The sequence below is a fragment of the Motacilla alba genome, chromosome 8, assembly GCF_015832195.1.
Source record: "Motacilla alba alba isolate MOTALB_02 chromosome 8, Motacilla_alba_V1.0_pri, whole genome shotgun sequence".
NCBI classification, from domain to species: Eukaryota; Metazoa; Chordata; class Aves; order Passeriformes; family Motacillidae; genus Motacilla; species Motacilla alba.
Window position 1 is genome coordinate 17,447,993 of NC_052023.1, and position 20,189 is coordinate 17,468,181.

The 20,189-nt window shown below is 39.3% G+C and overlaps 1 long non-coding RNA gene across 1 annotated transcript in view; it reads left to right on the plus strand.

Moving 5' to 3' along the window:
• Window positions 1-1,657: 1,657 nt before the first annotated feature.
• Window positions 1,658-20,189, plus strand: part of LOC119704160 — a 50,559-nt gene continuing 32,027 nt past the window's right edge. Inside the window, exons 1-3 of the long non-coding RNA XR_005257855.1 lie at window positions 1,658-1,799; window positions 2,829-2,928; window positions 5,941-6,087. This is a non-coding gene — a long non-coding RNA (uncharacterized LOC119704160). The remainder of the gene's footprint in view (window positions 1,800-2,828; window positions 2,929-5,940; window positions 6,088-20,189) is intronic.

A 20,189-nucleotide genomic window follows, 5' to 3' on the forward strand; every position in this document is an offset into this window, starting at 1 on the left:
CTCCCATTGGGCAATGCCCAATGCCCAATGGGCATCCCATTCCAATGTCTAATCACACTTTCAGTGAAGAATTTTTTCCTAATGTCCAAGCTAAGCTTCCCCTGGTGCAACTAAAACCTGTGTGCTCTTGTCCTGGCACTAGTCCTGGACTCTCCCCGGGTTTGATCCTTGACCTGACAAAGGATGCCTCCCTTATGGCTTTGGTTATGCCTCTTCAGGGAGAACAGAGGAATAAAGAATAGAAACCCCCTTGTCAAATGAATTTCTCATTCATGAAGCTTAAATGAGAATGTGGGACTTGCAGGATAGTGAAAGTGAGATTGAGTGTGTGGGCTCTGATTTTACCTTGTAAATCTGTGCTGCATTTTTTCCTGCTTTCCTGTTGTGATATTAGTGGTAAAAGAACTTTTCTTTCACAGTACCTGTATGTAAAAGCTTTGCTGTTTCATTTATTGCCAGTTCACTTCTGCAGACCAGTTTTCCTGTGTGCTCCCAACACTTTTCTGCTGTGACAATAACAGAGCCATAACTGGCTGATGGGCAGGCAGGAACTGCTGTGGTGATTCTGCAGCTCCACAGTGAAAGGTGAACCACAATTGGTCACCCACAAATAAAATGAAATTCTGGATTTTTTGGATATAACTCAAATACTATTGCAGTAACTTCTGCAGGCTCATTCTATATGTCATGTTGTCCACTTTAAAATACATTGCCTTCTTGTATCATCGAGAGCATGGTGTGATATGAAATCTTTGAAAACATTAAAGAGCTGTACAGGTGCACCTGGCTGACCTCTCTCACTCCATTCACTATATTTTGTGTCATATTGTTTCATCTTTTATTCATCTTTTCACTAGCTAACTTTCCCTTCTTTTTAATTGCTCATTATAAAGGTTTTTTTTCCAAACTTGTAGTACTTTTCGTTTTACCTCTATGAACCTATTTTGGTTTTGATTTGTGTTTTTTTCTATTCTTTTAAAAGTTGACTGAAAAATATGGCATTATGCTGGTTTTGGCTGGGGCATAGTTAATTTTCTTCACAGTAGCTGCTCTGGTGCTGTGTTTTGGATTTGTGTTGAAAACAGTGTTGATAGAACACTGATGTTTTAGCTATTAAAGCAGCACTTAGCATCAAGGCCATTTCCTTTCCTCACCTTACCCAACCAGTGAGGAGATTGGGGGTACACAAGAATTGGGAGGGGACACAGCCAGGACAGCTGACCCCAAGTGATATCCCAGACCATATGGAGATATGTTCAGCACATAAAGCTGGGAGAAAGAGAAGGAAGGAGGGGTGTTTGGAGTGATTGCACTCAGCTGTATGGTTTCATGGGGGTGGTGGTATTTGGTCAGTGGTTGCACTTGATAATATTTGAGGTTTTTTTCCAACCTCAATGATTCTGTGATGGTATTTGTCTTCCCAAGTCATGATTATGAGCAATGGAGCCTGGCTTTCCTAGAAATGGCTGAGCACCTGCCTGCCTGAAGTACTGAATGAATTCCTTACTTTGCTTTGCTTGTGTGTATGGCTTTTACTTTCCCTGTTAAACTGTTTTTATCTCAACCCACAAGTTTTCTCACTTTTACTTCTCTGATTCTCTCTGCCATCCTGCCTGGGGGAGTGAGCGAGTGAGTGGCTGTGTGGTACTTAGTTGTCAGCAGGCATTAAACCATAACTGGTATAAAGATGAAGAATAATGATATAATAGCTCCAGTTGTCTTCTCTCCTATACAACCTAATGATTATCACTAGTGTTGGGAAATTAATTTTCAGAATTTATGATTCTCCAGGAAAAGAGGTAAGAGGGAAACAGGAGTTGGGGGCACGCAGATAATAACAGAAATAACTTCAACAGAGATATTCTTTCTCACCTTGTGTCTTACCTAATTATGACATGATTGTCTGCTGTTCTCTGGTATTTTACTGTAGGGGGAGGTGAGCCCATTTCTGAGATTTAACAGATCACAGATGAGAAAACATAGATGAGCCTGAGCTTTCTTCTCAGTCTTGCTGTCTCCAATGTTGCCTGCACCAGATGCTCCCTTTATTACCAAACTATTCTTGCTGAGTGTTTGTAGAGGGGTGCTCACATGCAAGGAGGCAGGGGTCTCAGCTCTCACTGGCTTCTGCTTGGCAGATTCTTGAACAACAAACTGATCGAGTTATTGAGAAATAGAGGTGGCGTGCAAGCATAGTGCCCAGAATAAGAGCATTTTATCTTCCTGTAAGTATGACTTCAACATTCTAGTTTTAGAAGTCTAATTTAAAAATAATTCAGTGCTTCACTGTTTAATTCTCTTGTGCTGTTGATATGGGAGACTTCAGAGCGACAACAAAAAAAAGGTAATAAAAGCAGACAATGACTTTGGTTATGTATTGTGTATCATAAATATTTGTGTCTCTGACTGGTTTCATTTTAGCTAGCTGAGGAAATATAACTTGCTGAAGGCGGTTACCTTTGTTCAAAGCCAACTGAGACAGCACCAGCACTCAGTAATTACAGCCATACAGTTTCCAGGAGACTCCTTCTTCACCAGACCTGTCGTCTCATGTCCCCATTTGTAACACTGTTCATTATATTCAACCTGCTGCCGTCACTCCAGAGCTTTCAAAAGGTGTTCTGTGGGCGATCGTGCTGCAGGACGTGGATAATGAAATAGTTAGACGTGACTTGTATTATAATCGGCTCACCTAACTTTCATTTGGCTTGAAAAGTAGACTTAATAAAAGCAAGAGTGAAAGGCATTTTATGTTTTTAATAAGGAGTCTCATGTGCTATAACCTGCCGTTTTTCATTGTGTGTCTCTTCTCATGGTTTCTTTTTGAGGCACCTGACAGAAGAAGAGCAGTGAATGTCTCTTAATCTTGAAGCTTTTTGAAAAACTGCAGTGGTAATCAACAGTACTCATCAGTAATTTCCAACTGCAGTAAGTGACTCAAAGTTTTTACATCTACATCTTATATTTTAAATGGATAATTATTTGTTGATGGTGAAGATGGTCCTCTTCATCAAAAACAAAACCAAAATACCTACACACTCTAGAACACCACATCTGTTTAATCAGTTATTAGCAATTTTTTTTTCAATATCTAATAATAAGTTTTTAAAAATCCCTCTACCCTTGCAGTATCTCCAGTTGGACTGTAAAGGAGCTAAAGGAGTTTGTGCTGCTCTGTTCTGTGGTGAGACAGAGCCACGCTTCACATCAAGCTTTAGAAATTCCTAGAAGAGCAATGAATAGAGACAAGTTCAAACGCTGAAACCTGGGTGCAATGGCCATTGGAAAATAGCTTCCTAATGTAAACCAGAACTCTCTGTTGTAGTGCTGTTACCTTTGTTTGACTAGACAGTCATTGCTACAGCTGAGCCACAGTGCAGCTCCAGGGAAGCCCCATCCTTGCTGCTGCAGACTTGCATAAGCATATGCACCATAGCACAGATGAGAGGCAGGATGCAGGTCTGTGGGCAGGATAAATTGAAGGTGAGGTGGAAATGCAGCCGCTGTAGGAACTTGTAAATAGGTACCTGATTTCTGAGATCAAATGCATGGTGATAATAGCAGTAATACAGTTAGGGTGAAGAAAAGCTCTGTATCCCAAAATGGGCAGCTGTGCTCTCAGTGGAATAGGTTCAATAAATGCAGGTGTGACTGATGGGATTGCATGACATGAGAGCTGGCTAAAAAATACCCATCTTGCTCTGTAAAAACCAGAGGTAGTGTTGGTCAGTGGTGGAAAGCTCTTTGAGGGGGGGGAGCTGGTTGCCTGCCCCTTTGATTAAGAACATCTGGACTTTAGTGAACACTGTCTTCACCTCCTAGTTCTCTTTCTACTTGTTCTGGGTAGAGACCCAGAGCTGTACCACCAGAAACAGTACTTTCAGCTCTGACTGTAATGTCATGGTACTCAGTTTTTCTCCTTGTCACAGCTACTAATAAATAGTCATGTTTCCTGTAAACTTCAGACATGTACTTTGCCCCCTTTTCTACTCAATTTTGCCCTACACTCCAGCTGAAATTGGTGGAACACTCTTCTCATAATATTAGTTGTGCCAAGTATATATTTGCTTTAGTAACAACTGCCTTCTCTTGATGGTTTTTGATGGATTGGTTCAGGGACTTGTGTCAATACCTTGTCTTTTTAGCTCTGCAAGAAGCAGGTAGCCAATGGCTGGATTTTCTAGGGTGTTTACATTTGGAAAAAGTATGTGTATGGAAGACAAATATCTGTGATCATGCAAGAAGATCTTGCCTTTGTATATTTATAAATGCCCAGAGAAGTAATCAGAGACAAATTATGAGAGCCTTAGAAAAAGCTAGGAAAAATTTAATAAAAATAAATTTAAGAAACCTTTTATTTAAGTTTATTGCTGAAGAGAAAACCTGGAACAAGAGCCTTGGTCATGGTCTTTGGAACCATGCTGGAATCTTTTAGCTCTCATCCACCCCCTCCCCCTGAAACCCATTACTTGTCATCCCTTTCCCACTAACAGTTTCCAAGATTTCCTAAACTCCTTTCAGCTGCGCTCACACATGACTACTCACTGACCCTTGTAATCCATCCTGCCACTCACAACCTATTCTGCAGACTCAGCAAAACCATGTTTCCTCTTCCCTGCTGAAATACCTTCAGCTGGTGCAGCCCAGCCGTGCCTCAGTGGCCCTTTAACTGCTTTGACTTGCTCTGACCTCTCATACTCAGCTTTGCAATTGTTATGTTTAGCTCAGTATGGTCAGTTGGCACAGGTAAGGTCTGTTTTCAGTTCCTTTAGCCAGGCATTGTTTTAGCAGTGTGAAAGGGAATGCTGCCTCACTGCATTAAATGATCCAGCTGTTGAAAGAAGTATTTTTAATTACAGGATATTGAATCAAGCATGATTTGTTATATTATGTAATGACTAGTGGATGTAATAAGGCTTTTTTTTCTACAATTATACAAGTTAATAACATTGCTATTGACTACAGTTTCAGGAAAGGTCTCTGTGGTGGGAGATATTTAGTCTGTTGAAGTCAGTGACACAAGTCTGGTTGCATTCAGTAACACCGGAATTTAACCACTAACTGACAAATCAGATGAAAAATAGCAGTGAAATTATCAGATCACTTGCAGGTTATTCTTACTCTTCCTCAAGCTGCCAAAGCTTTATATGATACTTAAATCAAGTCTTTTTCTCGATAACTGTGACTGTGTGCAGTATCCTTCGCAGCCAGAGGTATTTCTGGACCTTTCTGCAAGTGATGGCCAGTACCTCTGTGGTAGTATGCATCTTTATTTTAAAAATAACAGAATCATATTGGACTAAATCCAGAAGTGGTGTATGTGGAAATGAGTTGTTGCTCATACCCTGTGTAGGAGGACTGCAGACACTGAAGTGGACATAATTTGCACTCTTTAGGAGGTTGGTCTGAGTTACTTATGGGAGAGCTAATGCTTCTTGGAAATGTCAATCAGTTTTCACTTTAATAACATGCCTGGTTGAATTCAAAACTGGCATTTAATATTGACACTGTGCGTGAACTGCCATGTCATTATACACATGCTAACCTAGATTTATAAAATAATAAAATCATTGTGGTTTAAATTCCCACAAAATATTGATGGAAAAAGTGTCATACACTTATGAGAATAGCTTACTTGCTAATGTGTTTGCCATTTTTTACTGACCTTGTTGTGAATGCAACCTTGCTGCAGGCTCCTGCAAATTGGAGCTCTGCTACAGTATTTCTGTTCAGTTAATACCTGCAGAGCCACATATTTACGGGAAGAGTACTCTATTCTTCCTCCCTTCCTTCTGGAATACATTACCCTAATAACCAAAATGACAGTCTAGAATAATACATCTTTATTTATTGATGTATTTCTTGGTTCTGCTCTGTGATAAGAGGCATAGTGATTGCATTCAAGCAGGATATTACACTGACAATTTCTTTCTACTTCAGTGTTCATCTACCTGAAGGAAAACCAGCCTGAATCAAGAAGAAAGCGTTTCCCTTTATTTGCTGTGCTAAAATAAAGCTGTGCTAAGGGAACATGAGGGCTGCAAAGGCACGCTTTCAGTAGGGGGAGGAGATCCCAGGATTAACACGGTCAGTGTCATGTTTTAGGACTTTCATACTCATGCATTATGATACTGCCTTTTGTTAGAATTTGCATACTATTTCAGTTGTACAGTAATGCTCATAATGCCATTTCAGTTTAAAATGGTTTTCAATTATCAGTACAGTAGGCCTTTTGGGGAATACTAAAGACAGAAGTCTGAGTTTTGTAATTTCCGAGCCAGAAATGGTGGAAAGATTGAGGGAAGACAGAGTGGGATTCATGTAGGGGGGTGTTTTTTTTCGTGGTGGGGTGTTACTTATCTCCTAGAGGTAAAAACTTGAAACTGGAAATGAGGTTAATTTATGGCATATCCTCCACTGTAAATCAATTACAAAATAAAAAAGAATTTAAATAACTGAATGCAATTATTGTCCAGCTTGGAAAAAGAACAAGTGTTGATCTTTGACTGGAGAGCTTTAGTTTCAGTTTTTATTTCTATATTTTTCTGGTTGTGGTATTGAGTAATTTTAGGGATGTCTCTGAATTTTATTGCATCAAATTATTATTTTATTCTTGTGGCAACAATGCCTTTCTTATTAACTCACTGAAATAATCATACTGCACATATGTGTGTGATTGAATGTCAAAGTCTTGATTATGCACTTAAATAGAAAGCCATGCCTTTAGAAGAGGCTGCATGCTCACAGTTTCCCCAGCTCTTGACTTTTTGTTGGTTTCCCTTCCTTGTCTGGTTTTCCATTATGAGAACTGTAGCTTGGATCCCTCCTGGAGGAAACTTCCTTTTTGGTGGGTACAAACAGAATTATGCTGGTGATTTGTGTCTATTTAAGAAAAGAACAATATTAAAAGAGGGAAATGCTATGTCTGGGAAAAAAAATCTATAATTTGGCCCTGAGTTATCAAACTTTATATAAATACTGTGCAGGGAATTCTACTTTTGTGTTTCAGTATAACAAAGTGGGGTGACAGCTAGAGAAACAGTCTAAGAAATTTTAATAAAAATAATTAGGAATTAATTAGGAATTTACATGGGAAAAAAAAAAAGGAGCAAATATTTAACAGAAATATGCCTCTGAGCAGGTGAAGTCATGTTGCCCTGAAAGGATCCTGTCAGATCAAGGCTGTGAAAAGAAATACAAATGAGTTGTTCCAAGTTGTTTTGGACAGTATGTATCAGGATCATTAAAGCCAACCTTCAGATACAGTGAAAAATTAATTTTCCAACATAGTAGAAAGTGAGAGAGGAACTGAAACTATGACATCCGTGTTTGAATATAAAGAGGACACAGAATTTGAAGGAGAACAGACCTGAGATGCTAAGGGAGGCACAGGGGGCTTGTAATGACCTTGTCACTTGTATTCTACAGTAATGTGCAGTTCTTCCCTTCCTGCAGAGATTTCTATTGGAATTACCCATATCTAGACTGTTCTAATAAACCTGCTGGTAATTAGTTGGACCTGAGTTGCTTTCTGAGATTCGCTTTGGAAAGAAAAATAGAACTAGCTGTTCTCAAGTGAAATGAACTTGGTATTTGATCACAGAATGGACTGAGTTAGAATAAAAAGTTCAATATTTGATGTCTGGAGAGAAAAAAAAAGAATATGAGAATTGCCTCTGAAGAAAGAGGAGCAAATTAATTAATTGTTTCTGTGGGTTGGTAAATGGAAGTGTTGCAGTTTGTACAAAAGAGAATGCTTTGTTTCTCTTGAAAAGAATAGAAAAATAATGTTGGGTGAGCAATGCAGAGGGAGTTCAGAAGCACTGGAATATATGCTGAGAGTTGAAAGTAAGAGGCATTTCAGTTCGATAAGTCATTTATGAATGGCATTGAAATAAAATAATGATCTTTTAAGAACAAACATGTTTTGCATTTTGAAGAGGTAACTTTTTAAACAGTTCAATAGTTTTCACGTGATTAATTGCTTTGGACTTGAAACCCAATAGATATTTTTGCCTTTCTTTTTAGTAGTGTCAAGGGGACGAATATAATGAACAGTAAAGGAAACAGCAAGACAGAGTGTGTTTCCCTAATTCTTTCCAAAATTATGTATAATTTTACTAATGTTATTGTTCTCCACTCTCCCACCTCCTCTTTTTATAGGTGTACATGGATTAATGTGTTAAAATGGAAATTTGATTTAGGGCTAAGCAAACTATTTCCATGGAAATAATAACATTGTTGATGTCCTTTGATTTGGGAAGCATTTCAGAAAATGCAATCCATCAGTTTTTCTTCAGTCTAGACACAGGACAGAAATAATGATCACTTTTGCAAATGAGTGCAGTATTAATTGGAACCTTTGTATTTGGATTTTCATGAATTTTGAACAGCTGCAGTGTATGGGGGATTTGTGCATGTGTATATATGTGTTAAAAGACAGTAGATGTGCATGAAATTTTCTTTGACCATCTTTAAGTCTGCAGACAGTTCAGCATAATTTGTATTCTTAGCCATTTATCTGGTGAAGTAAGAACTAAGAAGCACTGGCTATCTAAGTGTATATGATCTTGTGTGGGACTAATGGCTTTCTTGAGATTAATCTCAAGCAAAAGTAGAAATAAATCTAACCCATTGTAGAGTTTGGGATAGAGTAGTCTCACAATGAAAAGTTAAAATTTGTGTTCTAGTTCCAGAGCATCGTGTGCTAGGTTTCACCAATGGACACAGACTGATGGTGCTGGGAGAGCAAGAAGTTACAGTTGGCTAGAAGCAGGGTAGTGTTCAATGGGCTTCTGTCTGATTCTCTTGGGTGCTTCCAAATGGCAAAACTAACATGAGAAATGTAAACACACTTTAATCTGGTATAAATATTTGTATTTATTCATTAAGAAAAATACCCAACATACTGGTTTCCTGTAAGTGATGGCATGATTTTGTATTGTTTGCAGTAATATGTATGAAACTTATGGACAAAAGGCCATTGTTAGGCCTTTTGTGAAGGCTTTAAAAAAAAAGGCATAAAAGACATAAAGGCATTTCCTTAAACGTCAGTGCAATAAAACAGTATTTATAAAACCTTTATAAATTACAGTCTTTACTGATGAGGCATATTCATATTGATGTTCAATTTATTTACCCAGGAGACCAATTTATTTCGCTACCTCGCTGTTAACTGTTCGCATTGACACCCAGGTCTGCTCTGACCAAGCAACTGTGACAAGTGGTTTATTGAACTGTGAACGGGCACTGTCTGACTCTAAACAATGGCTTTATCTAATTATGAAACCCTGTGCACCATTTCAGTCCAGTCTTGTTCGTTAGACAAACAAGATTTTAATGTTATTGAAAAAATAATTTGAGTCTGGGCAAGCCGTGCTACAGTCAAAGATAGTCTGCATTGTGACTTAATGTGTCTGCATTGTGACTTTATAAGCTGGTAGCTCACATCTCAAGTGAACTGACTGAGATGTTCTGACTGCAGTTTGTTGGACTCTATGAATACTTGAGAGGGAAAAAGTGAACTGCCTTAGAAGAACATATAAAGGAAAGGAATTAACTGAACAAAATCTATTGCTTATACTTTAAATGAATCTGATATTATCAAGATGATTTTTTAAGAAGAGCATTGATAGAAGAAAAATAGGTGTGCTTGTGGAAAGGAAAATTGGATCCTCAAGAAGAAGTTAACTGTGGGACTTGGAACTACTAGCAGAAATTGAATAGACCCACTTGAAAAAACCTCCACTATTGTCTCTATTGCTTTGCCAGAAGATAATTGATTGCAATCAAAGCTTTTGTTTTCACCCATCAGTAAGTCAGCATCTTCAAGAACATTTACCAATAACCATAGAAAGAATTCAGAGGGTTTAGTCTACTTTATTGCTGTAGTAAAAAGAAAAAAGGGACCATATGTGTGTATTACAGAACTGAAGAAGAATGATATGTTAATGTTCTAGTAACATACATGATACATTCGTGAATGAAAACAAATCTCCTTTCCAGTGAGAATTTGCACAAACCAGTTTGTAAACAAAATTCACTTAATTCCTCTTTATCACTGTGAGCTGTTTGGATGCTTTTTGAGGCATTGCTTAATGGTCTTGTATAATTGGTTTCACATGTTAAGTCCCTATCGGTAGTTTTACTGTGATTTTCTTATGAAATATGAAAGTCTTAAAAATTTAATGGTGAATTAATATTAATTTAATCAAATATTTCAATATTAAATTTATTAATATTTCATCTTCTATATGGCTATGCAGATTTTTGAAAGCCACTACTGTGCTGTCTGGCAAACTACTTGGTTATACAAAGACTGTTCAGAAATGTCTTGGCTCGTGTGGTTTCTGCACAGTAGTCAGGCTACCTGGGTCGTTGGTTATTTTTATTCACCCTCCAGAGTGAATGTAAATGAGGCGTAGGAAATGGAGAAGCTAAAGAAAGTTTACCAAGTCTGATGGAGTCTGTGGTTTTGCCGTGCCTGGCTAGAATACACACTTAAAAGGAGCCCTGCATGATTTTGCAGGTTAATCTGTTCGCAGCAGGGTGTGACTCGTATCAAGCCTGCCGTGCTTAGGCACCTGAGGGCTGTCACTGACAAGGGGCTGCCAGGGATGCGCTGCCACCGATCAGGGCTAAATGAGTCAGTTGCACAGAGCTGATAAAGCCAAAGATTTACTGAAGTAGACAAGCCTGTGCTAAAACAAGCTCCTCTCTCGATTGAAACCCTGTCACTTTAATCAGTCATCTCCCCCTGTCAGGCACAGCCAGCGGAGAGTGCAGGAGGTGCAGCTGAGGGATGGCAGTGGCCGATGGCTGCGCCACTGCAGGGTGGCTCCCTGCTGCCACGGGACTCTGCTGGGCAGAGGCAGTGCCATGGCATGGTGCTGGGGGTGTTTTGCAGCCCAGATGCACTCCAAGAGGTGACAGGTAGTGCTAAAGGAAGACTGGTTTTCCCAGGTTATTCTCCTGGTTTTTTTAATACATCATCGTTCTCATGTCCCAGCTGTGCTTGTCAGAATCTGGAATAGTCTCCTGGACAATGACTTAGCTCTTCCATCTCTATTATCTCTATTGCCATGCAGAGCTGTTGTTTTACATGCCTACCTGAGTTCTATAACAACATTTTGAACCACTGTCATCAAGCAGTGACTATTGATACAATAAGGAATATTCAAAGTAAGTTTTTTTTTGGTCCAGGGAATTTCAGTTTCCTAGTCTCTACTTTACATACAGAAGTCAAAATTCATGCACAAACAAGACATAATGACAAATTGTGAAAATGCATGAAAAATAGCTTTGACCTTAGCAGCTCCCAAACTGCAACAGACAGATCCACTTGCCAAAGCCAAAGTAATCTATTGAATCATGTAGGCTCCATAAACTTGGCTGAAGCACTAATTAAGTATGGTGATCTTAAAAGAATTCATGCTTCATCCTGGCAAGATGCCCATAAGGAAAAGACAGATCTGTCACAGTCTTGCAGACTTTAGTAATTAAGGTTTAAAATACTTCTCAGTCTAAAACAAGAATAGTTCAGACAGAGCTAACAGTTTAAAGAGCATCCCTTATGAACTGACACTGCTTTTCTATTTTAGACTGGCATGTTTTAACTTTTTTGTTATTGGCATCTGTGCAAAATGTAGAGGAAAACCAGAAATTAGGATTTCTGAATCTTGCATTTCGTCTCACATTCCAACCTGTGAGTTCTGAAGGAGGGAGACCTCCACCAATGCTTTAGTCATATTGCTTTGAGCAGTGACTAAATACAAAATGAAAGGTCAAGTTGACTGTGTATGCCCCGACTTAAATAGGATAAACACGTATGTGAGTATGATCTCCCAGTATAATTTTGAATAACATTATCTATTTAGATCTCTGAACTCTCACAATCTATTTTCTATTCAAAAAGGTCAGTCTAGTTTTAAGGGTGCAAGGTATTCAGGGGCCCAAGATAATGAACATTTCTGTAGTGCACTATTAGTCTGTGTTACATTTCTGGAGTAATCCAATACTTGTCTCAGAACAGTCTGCCCTCTGGCAGAGTCACTCTGCTGTCATGAGAGTTTAGTTTTCTGTGATCTTGGTGGTATTTAACAATAAGGTCTGAACTGCATGTTTAGCAAAAGCTGTGGGAACATGGATGTCAAGTCCATTAATCACAGGTAAAAAAATAAAAATCCCCTGGCTGGCCTGTCAACCAAGGATTAGCTGTGTCCTCACTGCAAAACCTATTCAAACAACCCCCCAGTAAGGTCAGCTAGTCCCCCTGCCCTGAGACTTTAGGAGAAACTGGCAGTTACAGCTTACAGTTCTTGAGTCTGTGTGTAGATGTGTGGCTGGAAGACCATAGGCTACTCCTGTGCAGTGTTTGCTTTACTGATGCCAGGCTGACACAATTGCATTAAATCCATGTCAACCAGCATGTTCCAAGAAGCAGATGAATGCATGAGATGGAAGGGTATCAGCAGCACTCTGATAGCAGCTTCTGAGCATGTTTCTGTTACTCAGCAATTCACTTTTTATCTGACTTTATTTGAAAAGTAAATATTGGGTGTATACATTTATTACATGTAATAAATAAGACAAATTTGTTACCATGTTTTCTAAATGTTTTCTCATATACTGAAAAGATGAATTTTTTGCAGTGATGGTGTGACTTTCATATAAGCAAGTCTGAGGGCGCGTGAGGAAACTGGGCAAATGCTGCAGAAATTTTGTCTGGATCTGCTGCTTTGGTTTGGCTGCTGAAAACAGGCAGTGTCTCTTCTGGTGGGGCCTGGTGACCTATCTCTGTCTTTCGAGTGATGTGCTGGTGATTTGTGGTGGGTGAATTGAGATGACTTCTTTTTTTTTTAATCTGGTTGAAAAGGTCACAAAAATGTCTTGCAATCCTCTGTTGTGGAAAAAACTTTTCTTTTTCTCTACTGCAGCTCTCAATCAATGTGGCTGTTCTGCATGGTTAACAACATATCTCCAGAATCCCATTACTATGCAAAGTAATTTCAAATTATTTTGCAAATAAAGTGCTCAGACTCTGTTGGATTTCCTGACTTTCTGGAGTTATCTTAAATTCTCAGAACCATTTGGCCCCATTCATTTTCATTTGCAAAATTATCAGTAATATGGAAATCAGTGTTAATTATTTCTCTAGCCACTACTGTCAGCACTAGCCAAAAGTGACATTTTAAATCTTTGTCTTATTAGCAATTCTGATACAGAGGCACTCATTCAGCATGGTGATCTATGTCTCTGGCACCTTCACTGGCCATCTAAGTCCAGGCTGCCCAGGGGGTCAGTGGGAAGCAGAGCTGGGTGGGATATTCTCACTCCAGTAATAAATGCAGCATCATCTTCTCCCTGTCTGGCGTTGGCCTGGGTTTCCAGGATCTTCTCAAGGTGCTTGCCTCAAACCCTGTGGCGTTGGTTACTTTGCATCTAGGCCTGGCAAATGCTGTTCCCTTCATTAGCTGCAAGGGAGGCTGGATCCAGCTCCAGCAAACACTGTGGGTGTTTAGTCTTTCTGGCTTGGGAACTGGCTTTGGACCAGGATATGAGGTAAAGGATGTGTGAGACATGCCCAGGTTGTAGCTCACTGGACCAGCTTTTGGATGTGTGCTGAGAAGGCCTTTCATTCACATTTGTCCTCTTGGTATAAAGAATTTCTAAGGTGTGCCCTTAACTTTATAGTTTGACACATTAAGATTTATATTTAAAATTCAATTATACATTTATTAAAAGGCTGAGGTGGAGTATGAATATGTAAAGTGAGAATTGAAATTAAATGTCATATTAGGGTTTGCTTTAGGGTCTGCAAAATCTGGTGTACCTAGAATATGGCTTAAAAATCTATAGCAGCCTTAATGAATTTTCAATATACCTGTAATTCTGAAGCTCTTGAGAAAGGTAATAATTTATCTTTTTTTGTTGGATAATGAATGACAGGCCAAGCAGAATAAGCTCTGAAATTTGATATTTTTTCAATGAACCATATATATATATACAGTAAAATGATGACAATGGAACTTGTTTATTAAACTAATGTAGTGATTTTATCACTTCATTCTTGGTATCTTAGTACCTGATATTAGCCTGGAATGGTTGTCATGGTAGCAGAACACACTGTTCCTTTAATTTGACCTTAAGTTCAAGCCCTGCTGTTGTGGCAGAAATGCCAAGAACACCTCCACTTTTATTAAAAAAAAATCAAATACATGCAAAACCAAAAACGGCTGAAAAGGAAGGACAATCTGACATGACATTATGAGGCCAAAAAAGAGAAGAGCTTTATTTTAACTAGGGGACCAAGAAATAAACAAGTGTTAGGATGCATTCACTGTTCACAGTGTGTTTTCTGTTTAGGCTGACTTGCTCCACCACCATTATATTCATTAGTCACAGCAGAAGTGGCTTCCCTTCATAAATTTGCTTTTCTTTGTGTGTTTTGAGGGTCTGTTGAATTTGCTCTCAGAGAGCATTGAGCAAACTGGCCAAATGCCAAGGCAGCAAATGTTTGGAGGGGTGAGAGGAGGTTCAAATTAGGGTATGGCCAGAGGAGAGCTCCTGCTGGCTAGTGTTTAGGGATTTCTGTACCCTTTCCGTCTAACCTGATCACTCCACACGACTTTGTGACCTGTGATGTTTTTGCGGCTCTGATCCATAACCCATTGGAATCCATTTGCTCTTGATGGAGCCTAGAAAATGGAGAACTTCTTGGTATTGTTGCAGGACATGCCCTTTCCTGAGGCCAGTTAGTGAGATGAGAATGTAGGAAAGATGATCTCGAAGAATACTCTGGAAGTCAGAGCATGCTCAGATCAGTGGAGTTTGAAAACATGTATTGTGCTGAAGGAGTAGCAGTAATGCTGTTGTAATATTTGGAGAGATTATGGACACAACAAAAATCTGTGATGCAGTAGAAAGTGTAAAATGTGTCCTCCTGCCTTTGTATCCATGTGCTGTGCTGCTCTCACTTTGTCATTTTTGCAGCTTCAAGGAAGGTGTCTGCTTCAAATGCCCTTGGCGATCTAAACTGGTCTAGGTTTTCAAGAAATGATTGAGGTAGCAATTTATAATCTCCAGCTTTCAATTTGAGAACTGTGGCAATGCCTTAAAAAAAACCCAAACAACCAAACACTCATGACTTGAGCAGACCTAATGAGATCTTGGTGCTGTTCACTGGAGGGGATCTTATGCTCTGCACCTGCCCAGACTGGGCTTTGCCAAGTCATGCAGCAGCTGCTCTATTTTTGTTATTTATTGCTGCTGAACTTGAGCAGGGAGCATTTTCAGAGTGATGTGTGTCATCCATGCTGCAGCACATCTGCACATTGCCCACATCAGCAACTTTTTTGGTTAAATCAAGGTGGGTTGGGTGGCCGGTTGCCTCTTTAGATTTGAGGGACAGAACTGTGGGACCTCGTTCATCCATGGAATACTGTCCTGGCCCAGGATGTTGGCTGTTGACTGAGGACTCTCTCAAGATTAAAAGAAATAGGGGTGAACTTCAACAGTCTGGATGCAGTGGTCGTTTGGGATTGGTGTAAAACTCTTCTAATACCCAAAACATTCTATCAGGACTGGGCACTGACAGCAAACATGAGTTAAACACTAAATCTTTGATGCATGGTTGTGCTAGAAGCCAAAAGTCTGGGAAAATTGTGCTGAGGGCAACATGGGCTTGGCTGATCCACAAGGGTTGGCAAACTGGGACTAGAGGACAAATATGACAGGGGACCCTTGGAATGGTACCCATCCTGCAGTGCCCTCACACAGTGACTGGGGCTGGCCCAGGACAGTAATTGGGGTCAGGCACACATCAGTAGTCGCCAAGCAAGTCCATGGTGATGAAGCAAGTCTGATGTCCAGAACAGATAAATCCTACAGTAATGAAGAAATGTAATCTTGAGTGAGTTTTCAAGGTCATTTACTGCCCTAAAGATTTAGTGGTTCAATTTTCACCCTGCTGTAGACTAGAAGCATGAAGCCTTTGTGGATATGTGGTTGGTTCCCCTTGGTCCTTTTTGAGACTTACAACTCTTTTGGAGCATAATCAAAAGCTGTGAGTTACTAGTCTATTGTTGCATTTACTCAGAACAAAATGATAGGGAGAACTCTGTGTCCTGGAGAATTATCATTGCCTCCAAAGAGTGAAATATGAATACAAATCGGTTTGCAAATATCATTCCAACGTCAGTAATTTTCAGTTGAAGAAATTGCGAACAAAGCATAAATAGCCTAATTATTAGCATCCTTCCTATCCCAAATAATGCCTTGTGAATTTAGATCTTATGGGAAATAGATGGAAAAAAAAGGCACAACACAACAAGTACAAGCATGTGAGAGTTACTCTGTTCTATTCTAATTGCAGATCAGCTTAGGCTTATTTGCCATGCAAAAGGGTGCCCTTGGATAAAGCCAAAACATTCCTACTTAGCCCTCTTTTCTGTGTTTTCACGGATGTGATATAAGCTTGTGTTTTATTTTACAGTAGTAAAAAAGAGAGTATGAGCTGAACACCAGTGTCAAACAAAAAAGCACCTCCCAGTGTTGCTTCTGATGTTTCTTTTGAAGGTGCCTCTTCTCTTTCCCTCTAAAAGTGAGTCCCAGATTTCATCCAATGAGTTGTACTTGTTTAACCCCTCCCAATGGGGATGAGCACCCACTATCAAGGATGCAGCTTTTGGTCCAGGTGTGCAGCTCTGGGGGTGTGGAATTTCGTGGCTGTGGGATTTCAGGGTTGAAGCACACAGAAGGCCCAAGCTACACAGTGTGCAGGCAAGTATAGGTACTTCCTTTTTTCCTTTTTCTCCTAAAGTAATGTAAAAAACCCAAACCAAACCAGCCCTTCCCCTTATCTTCCAAGCCCTTCAGGTTTGTTTGCTAGCTCAGGAGTAGGCACAACCCTGCTGCTCTTTCAGAAGTGCCTAAGGAGTTATTTGTAGCCTTTGCTTGGGTATAGTACAAGCATGACCCTGCATGTTTCCAAACTGTAAAAATCAGAACCCTCAACATTTTGGTATGCCCATTACAGCCTGTATATAATGGAGAAAGATCTGCTCTTGAAATCCTTGACCAAATTTTTTTAGGGTAGTTTAACAAAGGTTTTAAGTGTTCCATTTTTCACCTTCCGAAGATTTATGTAAATGTTTTGTAGAAGGTGTATGATGGTCTCAAGTTGTCTTTAGAATAATTATTTCTGTTGGGAACTCTGTAATATTCTTGTTGGGTGGTGTTTTTTTTAAGCCCTGGGCTGTATTCTAAAGTAATTTGTGCTCGCTTGTTGAGGAAAGAAAATTTTGAAATAGATAATGAATATATAGTTGACCCTGAATAAAAAGTTGTGGTGTATAAGAATACTGTTTATATTATTAAATCAGCTTTGAATTTTGGTAAAAGTAAATAAATTAGAATGTATATTTTTTCCTCTTAGTGTATCTTTATCTGTTTGAAGCTGGGTTTTGCCTTCGCTTTTTATTAATGATTATTCTTGATTCTGAGTTAGTCTTGACCAAAAGAATGGTTGGAACAAGAAAAATTCATTCAGATAATTTAAATTGAAGTAGATATTTAAAAGGAGAAAAAAAAATCTGTTAACTGCTATCTAAATGACCTTTCCTGAGGAAAAAAAAAAAAGAAAATACTTTATTAGTAAAAAAAGCAACTTTCATTTTGATTCTTATTTTACTTTTTGTTGGCATGTCTTTCATTTAGAAACTTTCATTAGCAAAAGTCATTGTGACCATTTTCATTGCACTCAAATGCTTAAGAACTATCACACTTTTTTTTTTTCCCCCTAGATTTTTTGGGGTAGTTTTTATTTAATGTAACAATGGCACATAAACCATAAACTCTCTTAATGTAAATTGGCCAGGAGGCAGTTTGACCTAGAAGGTACTGTTGTCTTTAGAACTAGCAGACTACATGGTGTAAAGACTAATGCATCATTAAAAATCATCTGAATAATGCAGTAAGAATCAAGGAATATTATTTCAAAGGTCTTCCAAAACAGGTATGTTCAGTGTGATTTTTGTGGCTGTTTTTGCAGGAAAAAACCTGCTTTTGATCTAGCTTAGATTTTTAACTGTTTGTTTGTTTTGCAGCATCACTATTCTAGGCAGAAAGAATCTGAAGTGTGTCATGTTTGGGATAGCTCAGGCTAAGAATGCTAATGCTCTTGGTCATTCCTCTGTGGGATATGTGCAAAGGTGCCAAGTAGCCTGTGACATATGATAACAGCACTCCCTTCTAAATAGCCTGTGCAAGGAAATTAGAATATTGCCAAATTCCATATGCATAAAAAGAGCATATTTGTCTTATACATTTATTCTTGTTAAAGGTAATCCAGACAGTAGCATGTAATGTGTGTAGGTACATCTTTAAGTAATCTACATTGAAGGTATAGTTCATTCAGAGTGACTGTGTGTTCTACTAGAAGAGTTCTAAAAGCATTACATGAACTTTTAAAGCATTACTTGGTTAATTAAACAAGAACTGGAAATTCAGATTTGTTCATTTTTAACTTGACTCTTTCAAGGTGTGTGCAGGAAGGGAATATGAAATTCAGTTTTCCGTAGCTTTGCTTGATATTGGGAAAACTTTTTATTTCAACTCAGCTATTCATCTAATCCCTTTGTTAGCCTAAGAGAAAATTAAATTAATCTTGGTGTTGAGGTACTTGTACAAATAAATTCTGAAGGTGATCAGAGCTCTAATAATTATGGTAGAAGTCAATTATTCATTAAAATGACCATTTATATCTCCTAATTATTTCTCATTTGTGCAACGTGAGCTAGTGGCAGGGCCCACTCTCTCCAACACAGAATGGATGGGCCACTGATCACCAGCTGCTCTGTTAGCTCCTCGGGGCAGCGTCAGTGTTGCAGAGAGGTGTGAGGTGTGACTGCCAGAACCATCTTGGTTTTCCATTTCATTCTCATCTAGTTGCCTGATCACTCAGTGGCCTGACAGCATATCAGGTGATGGACTGGAGTCAGTGGTCTCTCACCAGGGGGGTGCCAGGTTGTACACCTCAGGTTTAAAAAGAAAAAGCATTTCAAATCTGGCATTAGGGTTGGTTGGGTCTCTGGTATTAGGAGGCTGGCTGGTGCAGAGTGCTGGGGCTCAGATGAGCTCTGCTCAAACTGTGGCTTTTTCACAGGTATCCTATATATATTTGTTTTTATTGCTATGACTCTGCTGACATGACTGTTACAAGGATAACTATGGATATAGTTGAGTCAAGAATATTTTTTTTGTCCAAAAGAAAGCTGTATTGTTACATCCTGGTGTTTTGGGGACAAATTATAATTTTCCCACTTTAGCTAGTGTGGAGTATAAATTATTCTTCTACTTTTCGTCTGTTTATCTTTCCAGCTAGCTACTGTGGGAGGTAGAGTATCTCCTTCCTGCTGAAATCCTTAATGTTTTTAGCCTTTTTTTTTTCTTTCCCTGAAAGACCATAGTTGTATGTAGTGGGTCATACCCAAAGCTCTGTTGATGTTGGTAAAGTCTAAGGCTGAGGTACAGTGATATTGCTGTCCAAACCCAGGCCCCATCCTGCTGCCTTCAACTCCTCCCCTGGCTTTGGGCTGCATCTGCTAGACCTGGATCACTGGGTCAGATCAGTCCAAGGGCATAAGCTGCTCCTTGCCTTTGCATTTCAGCAGGGAAGGGAGAGCCTGCAGCCTCTGACTGTCCTGCAGGCATGGGCTGGGTGCCTGTCCAGCTCCCAGCCCACATGGAATGCAGGGCACCCACGGGAGCCTTTTGAAAGGGGCAAAAGGAGGGATTTAATGAGGAGGGTGATCCCTGCCACAGCTCTTGATTATCAGTGGCATTTGTGTTACTGTCCTAAAAATAGCATTAGTAAGTGCTGCAGAAATGGCACCACAGCTGGTGGTGCATATTGCATAGGAATTTCTCTCTGAGCTTTTTCTTCTTTTCATTGAAATATATTTTATTAAGGAATATATTGCAATTCTCTTTCAGCATTGAAGCTACTCTTAAATTTTAGGGCAGCCACTGTAAGTTGTGCCAGGAACTTTAGTATAGCTGTTAAGTTGGTGGCAGCTGTCAGCCTCGCAGTTTGGGAACTTTTTTGATGGAGTACAAACCTTGAAAGCATTCAACATGCACAGCTCAAAATATTAGTTCTGCTTCTAGGAAAGTGTAGACAAGGATGGTGA